Here is a 19,756-nt window from a genome sequence, read left to right as displayed (position 1 = left end):
CATCTTCCTATATGTCTGCTACTACTACAAAGAGAACTGCCATTTTGCACATGCCTAACCCAAAAATTACAAGATTAAAGCCTTCCATTGAAAATGTAGATGGTACACTAGAAATGCCTCAAAAGTAAGATTCCAACTCTAAGGGGGAAAGCCCAATGGAGAATGTTAACCTGCAAAAGACCAAGATGGAAAGTCCAAAAAATAGGAAGTGGAAGATAGTCCCAATGCAAGAGGAGGACGGAGGACAAAGGCGCACTAAGGAAAATTTGAAGACACAAAGAGCAAGAAAAAATTCTAAACGTAAGAGGGAGGCACACAAGAATAAGCACACCTCAATATTTTTACAAAAAGAATGCCCAATGTATTGTAAGTTATTTTGTAAAAGAGCGCATGTGAAAGTTGTAAAGAATAAGAGGCATGAGTTAAGACCATGCTAATAGGAAAGGAGGAGAAAAAAGAGTGGAGGAATAGACCAAAAAGGAGATGGCTACCCAAGGAGGAGGTAGGGCATGTATAAAAGTCAAAAAGTGAATGAAGAAGCTCATTCTTAGTGTGTGGTCAAACTTGCTCTCTTCTTGTTTCTTGCTTCTTGCTTCATTATTGTGCAGGAGAGAGGGAGAGTATGTGTGTAAGAGAGTGAGGGACCATGGAGAAGCTCTTATTCTCCTCTCTTCATCTTCTCCTTCTTCTCTTCTCTTTTCTCGTGTGCGTGGCTATGGAGCTTGCTTGAAAGTGCATCTTAGATCCTAGAGCCACCATTGGAGTTATTGAAGGAGGCAACTTAATCGGATTCAACTACACTTGTATGTGAGAGAGTGTGCACGGCTATGTAAGAGATAGCCATAGCTCTCGACTTGAAATACTTGAAGCAATAAGCGATCAGTGGGTCTTGGTAGTGTGCTTGCAAGAGCGGTGACATTTTGGTTTTATTGTCAAGACCAATGAATTCAAGCTTGAGTGCTTGTGCGCTTGAAATTGAGTGGCATAGTAGGAGTTTGTCTCTAAAACAGTGCTTGGTTTAGGTAGGAAACAAGGGAGTTGGAGGGTATTCGATCTCCTTCAATTTAGGAGCATTAGTTAGATTGGTGGTATGTTGTTTTTCATTGGTAGGATGCATTAAGGTTTGGGAAATAAGGAGAAAATGAAGGAAAATATAAGTCTCTATAACAACCAGGAAACAAAGAAATAGAGAAAGAAAGGAGAAAAGATTTTGAATACCTCAGAAGAATAGGGATAGAGGAGAAAAAGAGAGAAACAAAAGGTGAGAAAGGGGGAAGATAGAGCTTATTTGGACACTGAGAGATTGAGAGAGAGGGCCACAGGTCAAGAGGGCAATAGCAGCAGCAAACCATAGTGTCATTGCATTCATGTGTTTCAAGTACGCTCTAAATCTTCCCTAATGCTCATTGAATGAAGTCAGAACCCTGGGTGCCTCAATAAGTAGTGCATTTAATTGTTTTAGTCAATTCTTCGTCATTTGGTATGTTTTTTTGCCACTCCAACAGCGCCCCTAGGTCTCAGACGGCCAAATCCTTCTCTACCCTCAAATGTCCGAGTAACTTTAGTCCCACTACTTGGCCTCGGACATCCAACACTCAGACATCCAAACCACTTTAGTCCCACTCAGACACTCATGCTTAGATGTCAAAGCCACTTTAATCCCACTCGGACACTCGAACTCGAACAAGTCCATTCAAACACTCATATGAGTACCCCTCGTCCACCACTCAAACAATCACAGAGCCCACTCAGATAGTTGAGTTTGGGACTCAAATGGGCAAATCTACAACTCGAATGGGTTGTTAGAACACAATTTTGGACCATTTTAACCACTCTAGGACCTCTTAAGGCCAACATCTAGATACCTAGTAATCCAGGTTGGAACTCAAACATATAGATGAGACCATAGAGCTAATTGTCACTAGAACTTTAATCTAACAGTCCAAGAGTGGCTGAAATTACTGACCACAATCGGTCACTTACCCCTAGTAAAGACTTAATTTAACTATCTGGGCTAATCACCCATCAGACCACCTATCAAAACCCATGAGGGAACCAAAATTGACTAGAAGGAGTAATCACAATTCATGCGAAAGAGCTACAACTGCACGAAACTAATTGGTAAAAGTGTGGATTTAATTAAATTCATCAAAGGTTGCACCTTGCATCATAGACACCTAAGTGCATGTGAAAACTAGAAAGCTTGATTTCACACAACTCACATCGAGTCGCCTCGCTCAAGCATGTAAGTGTGTATACACTTGTAGATTGACTGGATTAACAAGGAATACACTAAAGGGGATTAAGCTAAGAAACGAACCCACCAGTAGGAGTGGACCACTAGAAACCAGATGAGTGACCCAAGACACCAGAGACAAAGATCTAGGGAAGAGAGAACCACTAGACCACTTAGGGAAGGAAGGACTAAGCAAGATTAAAGACATGTTTAGTCAGCCTAGTCAACCTCATAGAAATCCTAGTGAGTCAAGAGGCAACCATCATGGCAGGTATTAGTTCAAATGAGAGTAACCTCGACCTTGATCTTAACCTTAATGTAGCAAGGTACCCGGATGACATCTGGTGACTTATCACACAATATGACCAGCAAACAAGGATAACACATTATGGAAAAACTATAGCAGATATCATAGCTGATCTTGAGGAGGAGAGGAGGCTAGGAAGGATTGCATTATAGTGCATAGTGAGTTATAACGAGGAGCAATGGGCTCAAAGGTCACACTAGGAGAGAGAGAGAGAGAGAGAGCTCAACAAGGTTCATAGGATCCTAGCAATCTCAGGTAGAAGTAGAGTGGGAGGAAATGCTGATAGGACGAGAGCCTTAGAAAAAGATCTTATAGTGAGCAAGATGCTCATGAAGTGATTGCTATATAACGCAATGTTGAGCAAAGTGGAGCAGCCTTGGCAGCATCATTGCTAGCTAGGCTAGGAGTCACCCCAAATACCATGAGCCAAACAAAGGCACCCATAGTTGCCAAGCAACTCGATAAATATCAAGTAGGCAATAACCCCTACAACTTTGTCAAGCAGTCCAAGTAGGTGTGTGAGGCTAATAAGCTCATGGACCCTACTCAATGGGCACAAGCATTCTATCTTTGCTTAGGAGACAAGGGGCAGACTTGGCTTACTAGTCTAGATAATGCCGAATGCAATAATTTCAATGATCTAAAGGATCTCTTCATCAATAGATTCTCGAAGGTAGGATACCTCGACAACCTCTTGATGAATGTTAGCTAAAAGATAAAAAGGACATATGAGACTACATCATTCACGTGAGGAGTCTCTACAAGAGGATACCTATACTAAAGCGACCCAATGAGAGAGTGCTCTCCACTGTATTCATCAATGGGATCCACAATGAAGATCTCTATAAAGCCTTAGCGCACAACTCAAACATGCAAAGGGATGTGTTGGCAAGAGTCTTTAAGAAGGCTATACAAGTGGATGACTTGTTTAGAGAGAGAAGCTCTAGGGCTACATAGCAAGAGAACAACACATTTAGAAATGCCAAGAAAACCACAGCACTTAGCAAATGATCAATCCCTTGTAAGCAAGATAAAGAAAAAAATGTCGACTAGACCCAAGAGATAACTGATCTAAAGTCAAAGCTGACCAAACTATAGGAGTCATTACGAAGGCCAGTGCGACCTCACCTACAGTGTGTGCATTGTGGAGAGAACCACTTGCCATCTGAGTGTGCCAATCCTAGGTCTTGACATTGTGCCAATTGCGAAAGATTCGGCATGATGCAATGCGCTATCAATTGCCAAGACAATTGCCATACTAGCAACCCTATGCTCATCCATATTATCCAAGAGCTAGGTAGCCTAACTTTGGAAGAGGAGCCCCTTTGGCTCTACCTGCATCTAATGATTCAAAGCCAACCACTCCAAGGATCAACATCAATCCAACAGGAATACCTAGACCATGAGGACCTATAGTGACTCATTCACCAAGCAATGTGTCTCTTATGATGAAGAGGTTAATCCCATATTGATGGACTTTAGGCATGTATTGGTCATTTCTTGAGTCAAAGAGAGAGGTAGAGGCCTAGGAGGAAGTCAAAACCATGAGCCCATAGCATGTTGGACGGGTGGCCATCTAGGGAATATCTCATCTCGCTACCCTAAAAAGGACCAAGTAAATAGAGAGAAGGCCGAGTTGAGGTGTCTTGAATGTGGAATCACATATTTATTTGTTGATTACCCTAGGAAAAAACCCTCCACTAGTTCGGCAATCATGCCATCTATGATGCTTGGACTCTTTTGTGTCAAGTCACCTGACACCAATGCTACACCCATTCCCATAAATGTCATGCAACGAGCCCAAAATAAGCATACCAATATTTCATTACCTAGACCTATCAACCTAGATGCAACCTCTATAGGGAAGAAGAGCCGACGAAGGAGAAGAAAAAGGATTGATGCAAAAATAGCACTCAAAAAATAGAGTGTGATCACTTTAGCAAAGGAAAAGGAGGTTATTGAAGTAGAAGTAGAAACATCTGCTCCTAAGATGGGGGAGAAGGGAAGTGCTAAGGTTGGAGAGTATCTTGATTCCAGCCAGCTAAAGGCTATGAATAAGGTCAAAGAACAAATAAAAGAAGTAAAAGAAGCACAAGCTTGCTTCCAAAATGCTAAGCCTATCATTGAGGATGATATCAATGAATTCTTGACCATGAGAACACCAGTCTCTCCCACGTACTCAAGAGCAGGAGATTAGTATACTTAGCCATGCAGTCCTACAAGCTTGGGAAAACCCACCCATGGAAATTACATAGTTCAATGTCACTCTAGTAAATGGAATGAAGGTTACCCTTCAGAGTCCTGAAGGATTGGCCTTTCAAGATATTGTGAATTCAATTCTCCATGAGCTTTGTAGTCATGAAGGGAGTGGATTATGATATCTTGCTAGGCAGATATTGGATGAGGAATGCCCAAGTGATAGAGGATTGGGGTAATGGCATGATATTCTTAAGCAATAGATCAAAAGTAGTCTGCCAAGTAGAGATGGACACTTGGAAAACCTTACCAATTGACCTAGATGCCATCTTTGCCATGCTAAAGGTTAGTGATTATGGACCTCTAACTAAGTACATTCCTTATCCTGAGGATGAGTGCAATTGGATGCATGTGTTGATAACCATTGATTTGCCATTGTTCGATGATGAGGATAAATATAGGCAAGTAGTAGGCTCAAGTAGCAAACCGAACAAAGCCACAAATTCTAACCTACCCACAGTGCCCCTATGCATGATGGCTAGGAGCTCCATCAACCGACTCACACCAATCATCTATCATGTCCCAAATAACAAATTGAAACTCCATAGAATCCTTGAGTACCTGTCAAGTGAGCTAGTTGGCAACCCAGCTAAAAATGTAAAGCCCCTCAAGGATCTCATGGAGAGTAAGGAGTGGTGATGAACTAAGGTATATGACTTAAACTTGTTATACAATTGGGCTCTCATTACAAGTGAGTATGACATAGATGGAAGAGTGATTGAGCAAACCAAAGTAGACTCTAAACCTCGAGAAGTCAATGCTTTTAGAGTGAATGAAGGAGTTTTCAAGGTAGATTATGACCAAAATTGGCTAGAATACCTAAAGGTAGTGGATTATGAGTAAGCATGATTAGTTCAGTCTAGCACTATATCATTATTTTGAGTGGGGTTAGGTCTTAGAGCTACGACCACTAGGGGAGACAGCCTCTCTAGTGAGGATTGTGAGTACAATTTTGAGTTAGAGATAAGCTATGATAGTGACCCTAAAAGGCCTAAAACACTTAGGACCAAACGCACCAAGAGGAACCTCCCAGTCCACCTAAGGTGCAAGAGGCTAAAGGCCTTTAAAGAGAAGGAAACAGTCGAAGTCTTCAGAAGTTGACTGATAGGAAAAACCCTAGGATTTGCCAAAGCGCTTCACAAAGGTTAAGAAGGGTCATCAAATAGTGGTGTTAGTAGGAGCCAAGTGGAAAAGGCACGTGAGTCTACCCATTGAAGGACCAACCAAAGTTAGAGACTAATCTCATAAATCTCTTAAGAGAATTCTCCAACGTCTTTGCATGGTCCTCGGACGAGCTAGAAGGAATAGATCCGAGTATTGTGACTTATAATATTCCCATGACCCCCGATGCAACACTAGTTAAGCAACAACCATATGCAATGAATGCTAAGCATGCACATGTAATGAAGGAAAAGATTTAAAAGTTACTAAATACAAGATTTATTTATGAGATAGAACACACGGACTAGGTATCATTCATTGTGATAGTCATGAAAAAGAATGGAAAGATTCAAGTGTGTGAACTATAAAAAGATCAACACAACTACAAAGAGAGACAACTACCCATTACCATACATTGAACACATGCTAGAGAGAGTAATACAAAAGGAAGCCTAAAGTTTCTTGGATGGATTCTCAGGCTATAACCAAGTGCAAGTCCATCCAAATGATAGGTACAAGATGGCATTTGCCAGCAAATGGGGAGTGTTTGCCTACATAGACATGCCATTTGGGCTAACCAATGCCCCTGCTACCTTCTAGTGTCTCATATATGCCATCTTCAAGGACATGCTCAGAAAATTATTGGAGGTATTCTTCGATGATGTGCATCCAGACGAACTGGGAAGAGTACTTAGAAAATCTATGAATAATCTTTGAACAGTGTAGGTAATACGGTCTCTCACTGAACCCCTTAAAGTGCTAGTTTTGGGTGAAGCACAGTTGTATTTTAGGACATGTTGTGTCAAGGAATGGGATAGCCATAGACTTCTCAAAAGTTAGGGTAATTGTAGACCTTTTCCCTCTGACCAACTTCAAGGGAGTTCAATGCTTCTTAGACCACATAGGATACTACCGATGGTTTGTGCTAAACTATGCATTGATTGCTAGACATTTGTACAAGCTATTGATAGTATTCAAGTGGATCAAAGAATGTTAGCAAGCCTATGAAATGCTCAAACAATCTCTAACTTTAGCTCCTATCTTAAGATCCCTAGATTGGTCCATTACCTTCTATGTGTACATTGATACACCAAAGTTTGTCATGGGGGTAGCCTTATGCCACTTGGTGAGCATAACCTTGATTATCCGATGAGCTTTGCTAGCAAACAACTCACTGATATGGAAAACTATTCCACAATAGAGAGGGAAAGGTTAGCCATGGTGTTTGCTGTAAAGAAGTTTAGACATTATCTTCTAACAATACCCTTCACCTTCTTAGTTGATCATCAACAAGCATTGCTTTATCTTATAAATAAACCATGTGCAACACGATGCATTGCTAGATGTTTATTTTTGCTTTTGGAATTTCACTTCTCTGTGGCAGTATGCAAAGGCAAAAAACACTATATGATAGACCTGTTGAGATATCGAGCTCCACTCATGATACGCCAGGGTGACCGTTGTGTATTTATGTCACCGACTTGTCAGTTGCAGACGCGGTTGGTACACCGCCCATGAATAATAGCTACATGATAGCTATCCTTATCTACTCTAGTTCGTGGCGCAGTTAGTATGCCACCTTAGTTAGTTGAGTTTGGTTTGAGACCCATATATAGGGTTCTTCTATTTCTTTGTACTTGAGTTCTTTTGGTTTACACAACTAAGAAGAGGAAAACTATTTTCAGCCTCCACCCTTGTGTGTATTCCCCCATTGTGCAAGCAAGAAAGCTTCAAGTGAGACTCCTTCCTTCTCTCCCACAATCTTGACATGGTATCAGAGCCTTGTTCGTGGTAAGGAGCTCAAGAAAGCAAGCCAAGCTCGCGGTGTTCTGGTAAGAGGAGCAGTGTTGCTTTCATTTTCTATTTTGGGAGCAGATCTCTGCAGGTAGCACAGCCAGAAATTGCAAGAGTGCATTGTCTCAGGTTGAGACGCCCTTCGCGGTGAAGCAAGAGGGCAGTATATGCTGCGGGAGAGGCCTTTAGTCCTTGGCGACCTTGTTTTTTTGATTTGAGGCCATTTCGGGGCCTGTTTTGGAGGCGGAAGTTTTCTGCACGCACTCAAGAAAAAGCCCTGTTTTATGTAGTGCGACCATTGTTCTACAGGTCGGTGAACAGTTACCACAGAAATTGCATCGTATGCTTGTGTGCAGAGACATTGGGAGTTACAGAATCATCCTTGGTTCCTAGTCGTGCAAAGTCGTCACTAGGAAGTGACTGTGTGGTCAAATACCACTTTCGCCAGTTTTGCAGATTTTCCCTTGTAAGGGTGAAGCTGTGTTTTTTGCAGTGACAGAATTTTTTGCAGTGTTTTGTAATGGCGTCTGATTTTCTTTCACAGATTGTCACTAAAAAGCTTGACAAGAACAACTTCCAAGCATGGAAGTTTAGAATGACGAATTTCCTTATGGGAAAAGGATGTTGGGAATTTGTTGCAGGAAATGAAGAAGAACCAGTTCTTCCTGATGTTCCCAATCAACAGCAAATGCAGGCATTTAAAGCATGGCATGAGAGAGCCAGGAAAGTTATGTACTGGTTGTCTATCAGCATTTCAGACTCTATGATTGTGCATATTCAAGATGCAAGTACGCCAAAGGAGGCATGGGATACTTTGTCAAAAATGTATAGCACAAATATGCAAGCTAGGAAAATGCAGCTCAAGCAAGAGTTGCAGAATGTGCAAAGAGAAAATATGAGCATCAATGACTACCACATGAAGGTGAAGAAGATTGCAGATGCACTTGCTTCCATTGGGTCACCAGTGGAAGATGATGATTTAGTTTCTGTGACCTTGAATGGTCTAGGAAAGGATTATGCACAGTTCCGAACATCCATTTCCGTCCGTGAAAGATTTCCTGATTTTGAGGAGTTGATTGCTCTTCTAATTTCTGAGGAGCAGAGAAATGGTGGTGCATCTTCTTCAGGAGGAACTTCAAAAGAAGCTGTCTTCTACTCAAATGCTGGAAGAGGTAGAGGCAGAGGTAGAGGAGGCCGATATGGAGGCCGTGGTAGAAATCAGAATATGCAGCAAACTCAAGAAAACCAGTCCTATGGAGGAGGACGTGGTAACTCTAGAGGCAGGGGGAGCCAAAGAGGTCGTGGTGGATGGCAAAGAGGCCAAAATGCAAACAGTAATGTTGAATGCTACTACTGTGGTAAAATGGGTCATATGGCTAAAGACTGCTATAAAAAGCAGAATGACATCATGAATGGAAAACTGCAACAAGGGAATTATGCATCTTCTAGTAGACAGGGTGATGACAGAAATGAGCACTTGTTTATGGTGCAGCACATGAACAATTCTGTGACAAGTGTAGAAGAAAGCAATGATGTATGGTATGTTGACTCAGGTGCATCAAACCACATGATAGGTCATGCAGAATGGATGGAGGATGCAAGAAAAATGGAAAAACCAGGATTTGTGGAGACTGGTGATGATACTGCACATCCTATTGTGCAGATTGGAAAATTTCATTTGTCTATGCAGGATGGGAAAAAGAAATACCTGTCCGATGTATTTCATGTCCCGAATATCACCAAGAATCTGGTTTCTGTTGGTCAAATGGTTGAGCAGGGCTTGCAGGTCAGATTTAATCCTCATGGATGCTTTGTTGAGGATATGAAAAATAAAGGTCGCTTGATAGCAAAAGGAAAGAAGAAGGGCATAATGTTTACATTGGATGCAGATATGTCTGAATTGAGTGCAGCAATGTTTGCACATGGGACCGGTGTAGTTGCAGATATTGATATCTGGCATAAACGCATTGGTCATGTTAATGCACAGCGACTTAAATCAATGTAGGCCCAAAATATTGTTGCAAGTTTGCCGAAATTCAAGGTTGCAGAAATGCATAAGGTATGTGAAGCCTGTCAGTTTGGAAAACAGGCAAGGAAACCATTTCCTAGACATGTTCAAGAGAGTGAGAAGCCATTGGAATTAATCCACTCTGATGTGTGGACAACTAAAGCTGCATCTCTTGGAGGCTGTTATTATTTTGTCAGTTTTATTGATGACTATAGCAGAAAAGTTTGGGTGTATTTTATGAAAAAGAAAAGTGAAGTTTTTGGGCATTTCAAAACTCTTAAAGCGATGGTTGAAAAAGAAACATGCCTGCAGATAAAATGCCTAAGGTCAGATGGAGGGGGAGAGTACCTCTCAAATGAGTTTGCAAGGTTCCTGCAGGAGCATGGCATAAAGCAGCAATATTCATGCAGTCATACCCCACAACAAAATGGAATTGCAGAAAGGAAAAACAGGCATATTGGAGAGGTATCTCGTGCCATGCTCAATGAAAAAGACTTGCCAGATTTTTATTGGGTTGAAGTAGTTGCTACATCAGTCTACATAATGAACAGGACTCCCACTGCAGCAATACATGGAATGACTCCAGAGGAGAGGTATACTGGTAGGAAACCAGATATTTCTCATTTGAAATTTTTTGGTTGCATTGCCTATGTACATGTGCCAGATGAGTTGAGATCCAAGTTGGATCCAAAAGCTGAGAAGTGCATCTTTATTGGTTACTCTCTGCAGCAAAAAGGGTATAGATGCTATAACCCTTTTACTCGTAACTTTACAATGAGGAGAGATGTTGTTTTTGATGAGATGAGTAGCTGGTATAAACCAGTAAATGTGATTGATGATGTAGATGCACAAAATGGTAATGCTGCACAGAATTCACAGCAGCAGTTACAAAATATTAGTGGACCTGGAGCGTCCTCTAGTAGTGGTTCACATTCTTCGCCATGGACAGGCAGATTGAGATCAGGAGAATCTTCTCGAAGCAATGCAGATAGTGGTATGCAGGTATCATGAAAAGGAAACGAGAAGGTTGATCAGCCTATGTTTGATGTGAATGCAGGTCACTCTTATGTGGATGGTGAATCCAGTGGCTCAGAACAGAGCATTGATGGATGAGTTGGGTATTCCTTCTATTGTTACACCTGGAGTAAGGAAGACCAGGGATGTTTTGAGAGCACCTGGGAGTGGACCTACTTTGCGCAAGTCTATGAGAGCTAGGTATCCTGTGGACAGGCTGAAATATGATGGATTTACAGCCATTCACTATGCATATATGGTCAAAGTGATACAGGAACCAGAACCCACTTCTTTTGAGCAAGCCATGGGAAAAGAAAAATGGGAGAAAGCCATGGATGAAGAAATGGATGCCTTGGAAGCAAATGCTACATGGGAATTGGTACCTTTGCCTAAAGGTAAAAATGCAATTGGCTGTAAGTGGGTTTATAAGGTGAAGCACAATGCAGATGGTTCTGTGAACAGATACAAGGCAAGATTAGTAGTCAAGGGGTATGCACAAACATATGGCATTGACTATGAAGAAACATTCAGTCCGATTGCAAGGATGGCAACCGTAAAAGCAGTCATTGCTATGGTTGCATCAAAGGGATGGTCTTTACATCAGATGGATGTAAAGAATGCCTTCTTGCATGGTGATTTGCAAGAAGAGGTCTATATGGAGCAGCCACCAGGTTATGTGCATGCTGTTCATCCTGAGTTTGTTTGCAGGTTGAAGAAAGCCTTGTATGGCTTGAAGCAAGCACCTAGAGCATGGTTTGACAAGATATGACAGTATCTTGTCACAATTGGCTTTCAGATTTCCAAGGCAGATTTCTCACTTTATGTGAGAAAAACAGAGAAAGGTATTATGCTACTTGCCATTTATGTTGATGATTTGATTATGACAGGTGACAGTGATAAAGATATCCTTCATGTGAAAATGCTATTGAAGCAAAAGTTTGAGATGAAGGATTTGGGAGAGCTACGTTATTTCTTGGGCATTGAGGTGATTAGATCACCAAGTGGGATACAGCTCTTGCAAAGGCAGTATGGATTGGACATGCTGTCCAAATATGGGATGACAGGCTGTAAGCCTATTTCAGTTCCTTTGGAGCAGAATGTGAAGCTGAGCACAGATGCAGGTGAGCTTCTAGAAGACCCTACTATGTACAGACGCATAGTAGGAAGTTTGATTTATATGACTATTACCAGGCCAGATTTGAGCTATGATGTTGGATTGGTAAGTCAGTTTATGCAAGCTCCAAGGAAGCCACATTTGGATGCGGCTAGATGCATACTCAGGTATGTGAAGTCCACATTGCAGTATGGACTATTTTTATGAGACTGGGGTTCAGATACAATTGCATGGATACATTGATGCTGATTGGGCTGGTAGTATTTCTGATAGACGATCTACCAGTGGATATGTGTTCTCTTTTGGGAGTGCTGCAGTCACTTGGAGCAGCAAGAAATAGCCTACAGTTGCCTTGTCGAGCATAGAGGCTGAGTACAGGGGTGCAGCAATGGCTGCATGTGAGGTATCTTGGTTGCATAAGCTACTTTATGATATGCATCAGTCTATAGATGGGCCAGTTGTCATTTATTGCGACAACATGAGTAGTATACACTTGGCAAATAACCCAGTCTATCATGCTAGAACAAAGCACATTGAGGTGCATTATGACTATGTGCAAGAGAGGGTTTTACTAGGTCTTATTGATCTAGTTTATGTCAGCACAGAGGATCAGGTAGCTGACATATTCACGAAGGCATTGGGCGCAGAGAAGCTGCGCAAGTTCAGAGACCTGCTTGGTGTGCAGGAATTGGGATTGAGCTCGAGGGGGAGTGTTGAGATATCGAGCTCCACTCGTGATACGCCAGGGTGACCGTTGTGTATTTATGTCACCGACTTGTCAGATGCGGTTGGTACACCGCCCATGAATAATAGCTACATGATAGCTATCCTTATCTACTCTAGTTCGTGGCTCAGTTAGTATGCCACCTTAGTTAGTTGAGTTTGGTTTGAGACCCATATATAGGGTTCTTCTATTTCTTTGTACTTGAGTACTTTTGGCTTACACAACTAAGAAGAGGAAAACTATTTTCAACCTCCACCCTTGTGTGTATTCCCCCATTGTGCAAGCAAGAAAGCTTCAAGTGAGACTCCTTTCTTCTCTCCCACAATCTTGACAAGATCATATGTCCCACATACCCATAATGAAACCCCTGGACACAGGGCATCATTGATGACCTATTGGATGCACATTTTTTTAGTATGCCCAATGAATAAGACTTTTTTAGAGCCAACCTCATACCGTATTGGTCGAATGATATAGCTCAAATTGTGGAGAATGAGTTGCCTAAATGACCCATAGAAAAAGCTAGGTAAAAGATACTAATTTTGAAGATCCAACCCTATCAGTTGATTGCCAGTCAATTATAATGGTTAAGACAGGATGGACTTTCAAGGACATGTGCTTATAAAAATGAAATGCATGATGTGCTCACAAAAGCACATGGTGGGATTGCTAGAGGACATTTCAATGGAGACACCATAGCATGCAAGATGCTCCAATCTTAATTGTGGTGCCCTATGCTATTCTATGATGCAACTAAGTTTGTGAAGCACTGTGATGTGTGCCAACTAACCAAAGTTCCTATTCATAAGGACAAAATGGAGTTGACCCTAGTGATCACATGCCAACCATTTGAGAAATGGAAAATTGACTTCATTGGTCCAATCAACCACCCTGTAGCACAATACTCATAAGCTAAGTACATCATTGTTGCAATAAACTATCTCACCAAGTGGGTGGAAACTCAAGCAACTCAGATGAATGATGCTAGGACCATGGCCAAGTTCCTTTGGGAGCAAATAATCTTATGATTTGGTTGTCCCATAGAGTTGGTTAGTGACCAAAGTACACACTTCATCAATGAAGTGATTGCTCACTGTTGAGATGACAAGCTCAACACATGTGGACATTGATGATGGACCACCTGGTTAGGTGGGTCCACATGTCTACACTTAGCACATTGGTGGTCATTATGACTCTCACATGGCCACTGACTCATTACTTATTATATTCAGGTTGTTACACCTATTTACAGCTGGCATAGTTATAGCGCCAGTCGACTAGTGTAGTCGGTTATGCATTGTTTGACTTAGTAGGTCACTTTCCTTTATGTTCTATCTTATCTATACTTTGTGTATATTGAAAAGTGTGTGGAAGAAGAAGAAGAAACCAGCAAGAAAACGTTTTGGCCTCCATCTCTCTTCTTGTCTCTTGAGTGAGCTTCTCCTTGTGCATTCTGTGTGAGTTCGGCGTAGCATCTTGAGCAAGTCCCCCCACCACACGATTCTTGACACTCACTTGTTATCCACCAAGAGTTGGTTGATAAGCATGTCAAACAATGAGACTTTGAGTAGGGAGACCTAGTCTTGCTGTACTCTATTAAGGGAAAAAAGTAGAAGATAAAATTCAAGGAATTGGGACCTTTCAAGGTTCGCAACATCAGTGGAACAAGTAATATAGAGCTCGAAACCTTAGAGGGAAAGAGCATAGGCTTTTTAAACAAAGTTGCATAAAAAAGTATTACCCTTTGTCACACCCACTCCATGAATCTCCAATGATAGAAAAACCAATGAATATGAGAGTTGCAACTATCACTGAAATAGAGGATAAGGATGAGAAAGTAGTAGCACCAGCCTGCCTGCGTATAATTGTGACCACTCAAAAGGAATACACCTTTGTCGTGCATTGACAAGGGAGCTGACTCTAATATCTTAACATATGATCATTGGACTACTATTGGTCAATCCCAATTGCAACCAATCAATGCAAAGCTCAGCCCATTTGAGGGGTAGTCCTATCCACTCTTGGGAAAATGCAAACTAATGGTTTCTATCGAGACTGAGAGTCTACCCACCCCCATCAACTTTTAAGTATGACCTAACAAATAAAGTGTTGGTAAGGAATCATTGTTGGGTTGTGTGTTCAAAAAACAAGTTCACTATAATGTTGACTATGACAACTTGTAGTGGATCCACCTTGCTAGAGGCAATGTTAGAATAATAACGACTTTCAACAAGGGTACCATAACCACCCAAAATCTTGTAGTGCCATTAGTAGTTAACCCTAGTGTCAATCCTAAGGAGGGGGGTAGTGCACCACAATGTACACCCATTATAAAGTCCCACCAGCATCTAGAAACCACACCCAAAGCTACAGATCAAACAATCAAGTGGATTCCCAAGTTAGACCATAGCCTCACAAAAGCCAATCATTAAGAACTCTTATTTTTCATGCTTTACACTATAGACCTAAAGGGAGTAGTTAACACTCCTATGGTACACAGGTGACTAGGCCATGCTAGGTCCCAAAAGCCCTATTGCGTACCCAAGGTTACTATGAAGGTAACAACTTAGTGTGGTTGCTCAAACTCACAAGTAGCATGCATGCCCCTCAATCTCAGGTTCCAAAAAATAATGCCTAGAAACACAAATCAAAACAGGGTATGAGAAAATCCAAGAGGAAGGGTGCTCAATCCATGAGTGCTCCAATGGTCTATTGACCAAAAGCTTAACCAATCATCAATAAGAAACCAACCATTAATGCACTTCCACCTAATAACTAAGATGTGATCACCACTACACAATTCGATGAAAAAGTGTCAAACCCAATCAAATCATTGCACAAGAGTTGATTGCCAATGAAATTTCAAGAGAATAGGACTTAAGCCAATGCTTAATCACATCCTTCAAGAAGAGCAAAATTCCCATGCCACCACATGAACTTGATGAGCTCCAATGATTAGTTGAATCTGAGTCCAATTGGTTTTTTATTTAGTGTAGCTCGTATATGCAGCTATAGTGTGAATGGTTTGGTGGGGAGTAAGCTTACAAGGTAGGCTTCAATTGCCCTAAGAACCTAGGGTAGATCTCACATGTGCTGGCCGCGTCGACTGTATGACCATGACAAGGCATAGGTCTTGACAATGATGTTGAATTTCCAAAATGTTGGACATATAGATCAGTAATGCCATACTATAATGTGGTACAGGGAAGTGCCCTGAGTAGGAAAAGAAATCCCTAGAAGAAGGCAAGTTAAGATATGGCTTCTTAAGAGAGATCCAAGTACTCCAAGTGACTAGAGTCTTATCTGACTATGGCAGCCATTGAAGCTTCACTAAAGGTAGAGTGAGAATGGAGTTGAAAGTGAAGTCATGAGCTGACCAGAAGTGAAGATGAGCTGAGCTAAGCTAGGCCATGCCCGACTAGGCTCTGATACCATGTTGAAACATGGATCTAGGACATGGCAATGCGGAAGCTATGGAGGTTGAAAGATGAAGACCAAACTCATGAAGAAATAAACAAAGACAATACCAACTATCACACGAGTGAATTAGGTTCCAAGATTGAGACTTGGACTCATAAACACAATCTTGTGTGTGGACAATGATACTTTATTGGAAAGAAAAGAGTACTATCATTACATTGAAAAAAGGAAGCAAGTACAATGCTTTATAGGAAAGTCTAGGCAACACATCCTCCTACTATGCTTATGGGATTCTTGTTTTAAGCCCTCACTGCTCCATCCAAAGAGATTGAAGTAGGTGTGGTTGCAAATATCTCAACAAGAACCACCCATAGGATGCTCATCCATGCTTGTAGACCTGATGGTTCTGTCACTAGTGCCTCCATAGCTACCTCTCATGGAATTGTTGCAAGCCTTGATGTGGGATTCTTGTTCTAAGCCCTCACTGCTCCATCCAAAGAGACTGAAGTAGGTGTGATTGCAAATATCTCAACAAGAACCACCCATAGGATGCTCATCCATGCTTGTAGACCTGATGGTTCTGTCACTAGTGCCTCCATAGCTACCTCTCATGGAATTGTTGCAAGCCTTGATGCGGGACTTGCTTGGCTTGAAATCTTTTTACCACCAAGAGGCATCTTATCCCTGCTCATAGGATTGCCACTTCCTACTTGGAGATTTTGGCTTTCAAGATCTCTTGCTAAGGTTGTCTTGGTATTAGCAAATGAATTTTCTCCTTGAAAATTTGACTGGATATTTGGATGCGCTTGCACTGAATGGGGGAAACTCCAAAAGTTTTCCCAACATCTTCAAATATACTGCTCATAGTCAATTGCATGCATCTTGGCCTCATTTAATGACTTAGGATCTCGCATTATCATTGGGATTTGTGTAGTAAGCACTAGACCACTCATAAAGAGCTCACATAGCACATCACCTAGCAACATAGTGGCTCTTCTTGGCCAAAGCCTAAGAATATCATCAAAGGCTCTAGTGTATTCTTTAGCAGAAGGGTAAGACTCCTGTCTAATACGTAGAAGCTACCCTAAAACCTCGTTCATAGGCACTTTCTTTTCGTATTCATCTAAAAATTTATCACATATCTCATCAAAGGATTTAATCGACCCTCTTGGGAGACTCTAGTACCATTTCCTAGCTTCTCCCTTCAGGGTGCTAGAAAATACAAGCATTTGATGAATATCATTGAACCCACTTGTAAGGCAAGTTAGGCCATATTCTTGTAAGTGCAACATTGGATCCTCCATTACCAACCCATGAAACACTAGGAGATTCGTATGAGGAGGAGGGCATTTAGTCCTCTCATTTGGGATCAGCATTGGGTCATTAAAATCTTCATATTCATCATGACCTAGTTCTAACCTTTTAGGGTATCTAGCCTCTTTCGTTTCCACCTTTTCTAGTGTAGGAAGGTTGATGTTATCCTTTCCGTCCCTTTCTGCCAACTCATAAAGGGGTCTAGGGAGGCCTATGCTATGCAATAGGGAGTCTATCCCATCACCTACTGATGATGTTTTAATAATTCTATCCTCATTTGCTATCGCTTCTCTAGAATCAGAGATAGGTCCCAATAGAATCTTCCTCTCTAATAACAGGGGCTTCCCACATATATAGATATCATCCAATGCTTTACGGATTTTCGAAATTGCGCTTCGGTACCCAACTGCATCAGGCCCTAAGATTAGATATATATCTTGCTCATAGACATGTACTACTCCAACCAATGGCATCACAATCTTTTCCTCTAAAAACGTATCATTATTGAGGATCATAGATGACTGTGCCTTCCTAGCCTCACTTTTGGTCCCTAATCTTTCCTCTGACTCCCATGGATTATTACTCAAGGTCACTCCATGGGTGCTTCCCCATAATGAGCTTTTGGGTCACATACCTAACCAAAGATCCCACTAAACAATTTAGAATGGACAAAGTATCTTTTGGGTTATAGGGATTCCCTGGATTGGTCGTCATGCTAATTACCGAAATTGTAATCATCCCATTTTAACATCCACCGCTTCAAGGCATTCTCGATTATAGAATAAGGCTAATAGGTTCCTTATATGACCAAGATTCAGAAACTGCCACTTGTAGGCATCTCTCAGTAAAAATGCACCACATGTCGGGACCTAGAACGGGTTCGACACTGGCTATAGGCACTAGTCGGAGGCACTTGTCGGGCTTCTCTAACACTCACAAGACAACCCCACACGGCCTCATGATCAAGAGTGTCCAAGGGACACACTATCCTAATCGCTAATGTAGATATTGAGTTTGTAGTGGAACGTAGTCCAATGATTGCCCTTCCTTACTCCTTAGAGGGAGATCCCACACATCTTGGTGTAGTACACCAACGTAATACAAACATAAAGGAGGCACCCCTTCGACTAAATGCCGCGGCCCCAAGATGCGTTGCTCGAACATAAAGCACATACGAACACACTCCGCTCTTATTAATCTCAAACATTTTAGGATATAAATTTTTTCACTTGACAATTCCCAAGGATTCGATTGTCTAGCCTATAGCTTGGGTTTCCTCACAACTCAGCGTAAGTCATGTGTACCGAAATCCAATGTGCAATGCAATGCATCCAGGAGTTACCATGTGATATGCATAATGCAACTTTGGATGACACACCTCGTACTCAAGCATTTTATGATAAAAAAACCAGTCACATGAGGTGCAAAAACAATCCTTTAATGATTTCCAAGCTACTCATAATTGCAGCGTTGCTAGAGACTAGCACTGAGTTTCTTGTGCTACTAGTCTCTCTTAAATTTAAATAGTGATCGGCGTGTATGCTATGCATAAATCATAATTTAAACATTTTCAACAACAACCACTCACTTTCATAATCTCTCTTCCCTTCTACTGTTTATGTTTTGCATTCGTTGGATAGGTGTACGTTCATTTTTATGTAGTTTTTCATGTAAAAATTAATAAAGACCATACTCTAACATAGAAACAAGGCAAGGCTTGACTGAGGCTTAACCCTCATGCTCTAGCCTTGTTATACATTCACGAACATAAAATATATTTTAAATAAAATTTTAGGTACAAAAACTAAAATTTTTCTTATTTTTCCTAATTTTTCTCATTCAATTGTTCATAAAAATGTGGTATTTTTTATTTATGTGTCTTGATTGATCATAATGATTGAACAATGGTTTTTAATCAGTTTTTTATCCCAAATGAACCTCATTCCCCAACCCTAAATGGAAGAAACCCTAATTTTCCTTTATTTATAATGCATTTCGGATTTTAAATTATTAATTATGACTATGTACGACTACAGGTTTTAAATCATCATGGATTTGGGGGGCGGCAGCCTGGCATCATGCCGTTTGGAAAAAACACCCCCTCCTCACAATTCGAATTTTTTTAGGGGGCCCAAGGCCCCCCAAAGTCCATGCCCAAAATAATTTGACATTTTGGCCTATTTTGGCCTTCGTAATGCTGCACGCCTCTCGAATCTTGCACATTCGCAACCTCCGTTTCGAGTGCCAAAATTTTTTGCCAGTTTGTCTTGAGGTCCCAAAACTACCGATCACTTACTCTAGCTCAATTCAATGTTTTGAAAAATTATGAAAAATCCGCAACTGCTCTTCAAATCGTGTTTTTCGTAGCTTATAAAAATTACCAAATCCGTCTCTTGCTGCTTTCGATG

This window comes from Lygodium microphyllum, chromosome 21 (assembly GCF_053477565.2).
Source record: "Lygodium microphyllum isolate KBCC chromosome 21, Lygodium_microphyllum_v1.1.10, whole genome shotgun sequence".
In the NCBI taxonomy this organism is placed as follows: domain Eukaryota; kingdom Viridiplantae; phylum Streptophyta; class Polypodiopsida; order Schizaeales; family Lygodiaceae; genus Lygodium; species Lygodium microphyllum.
This window is presented reverse-complemented; position numbering follows the sequence as displayed.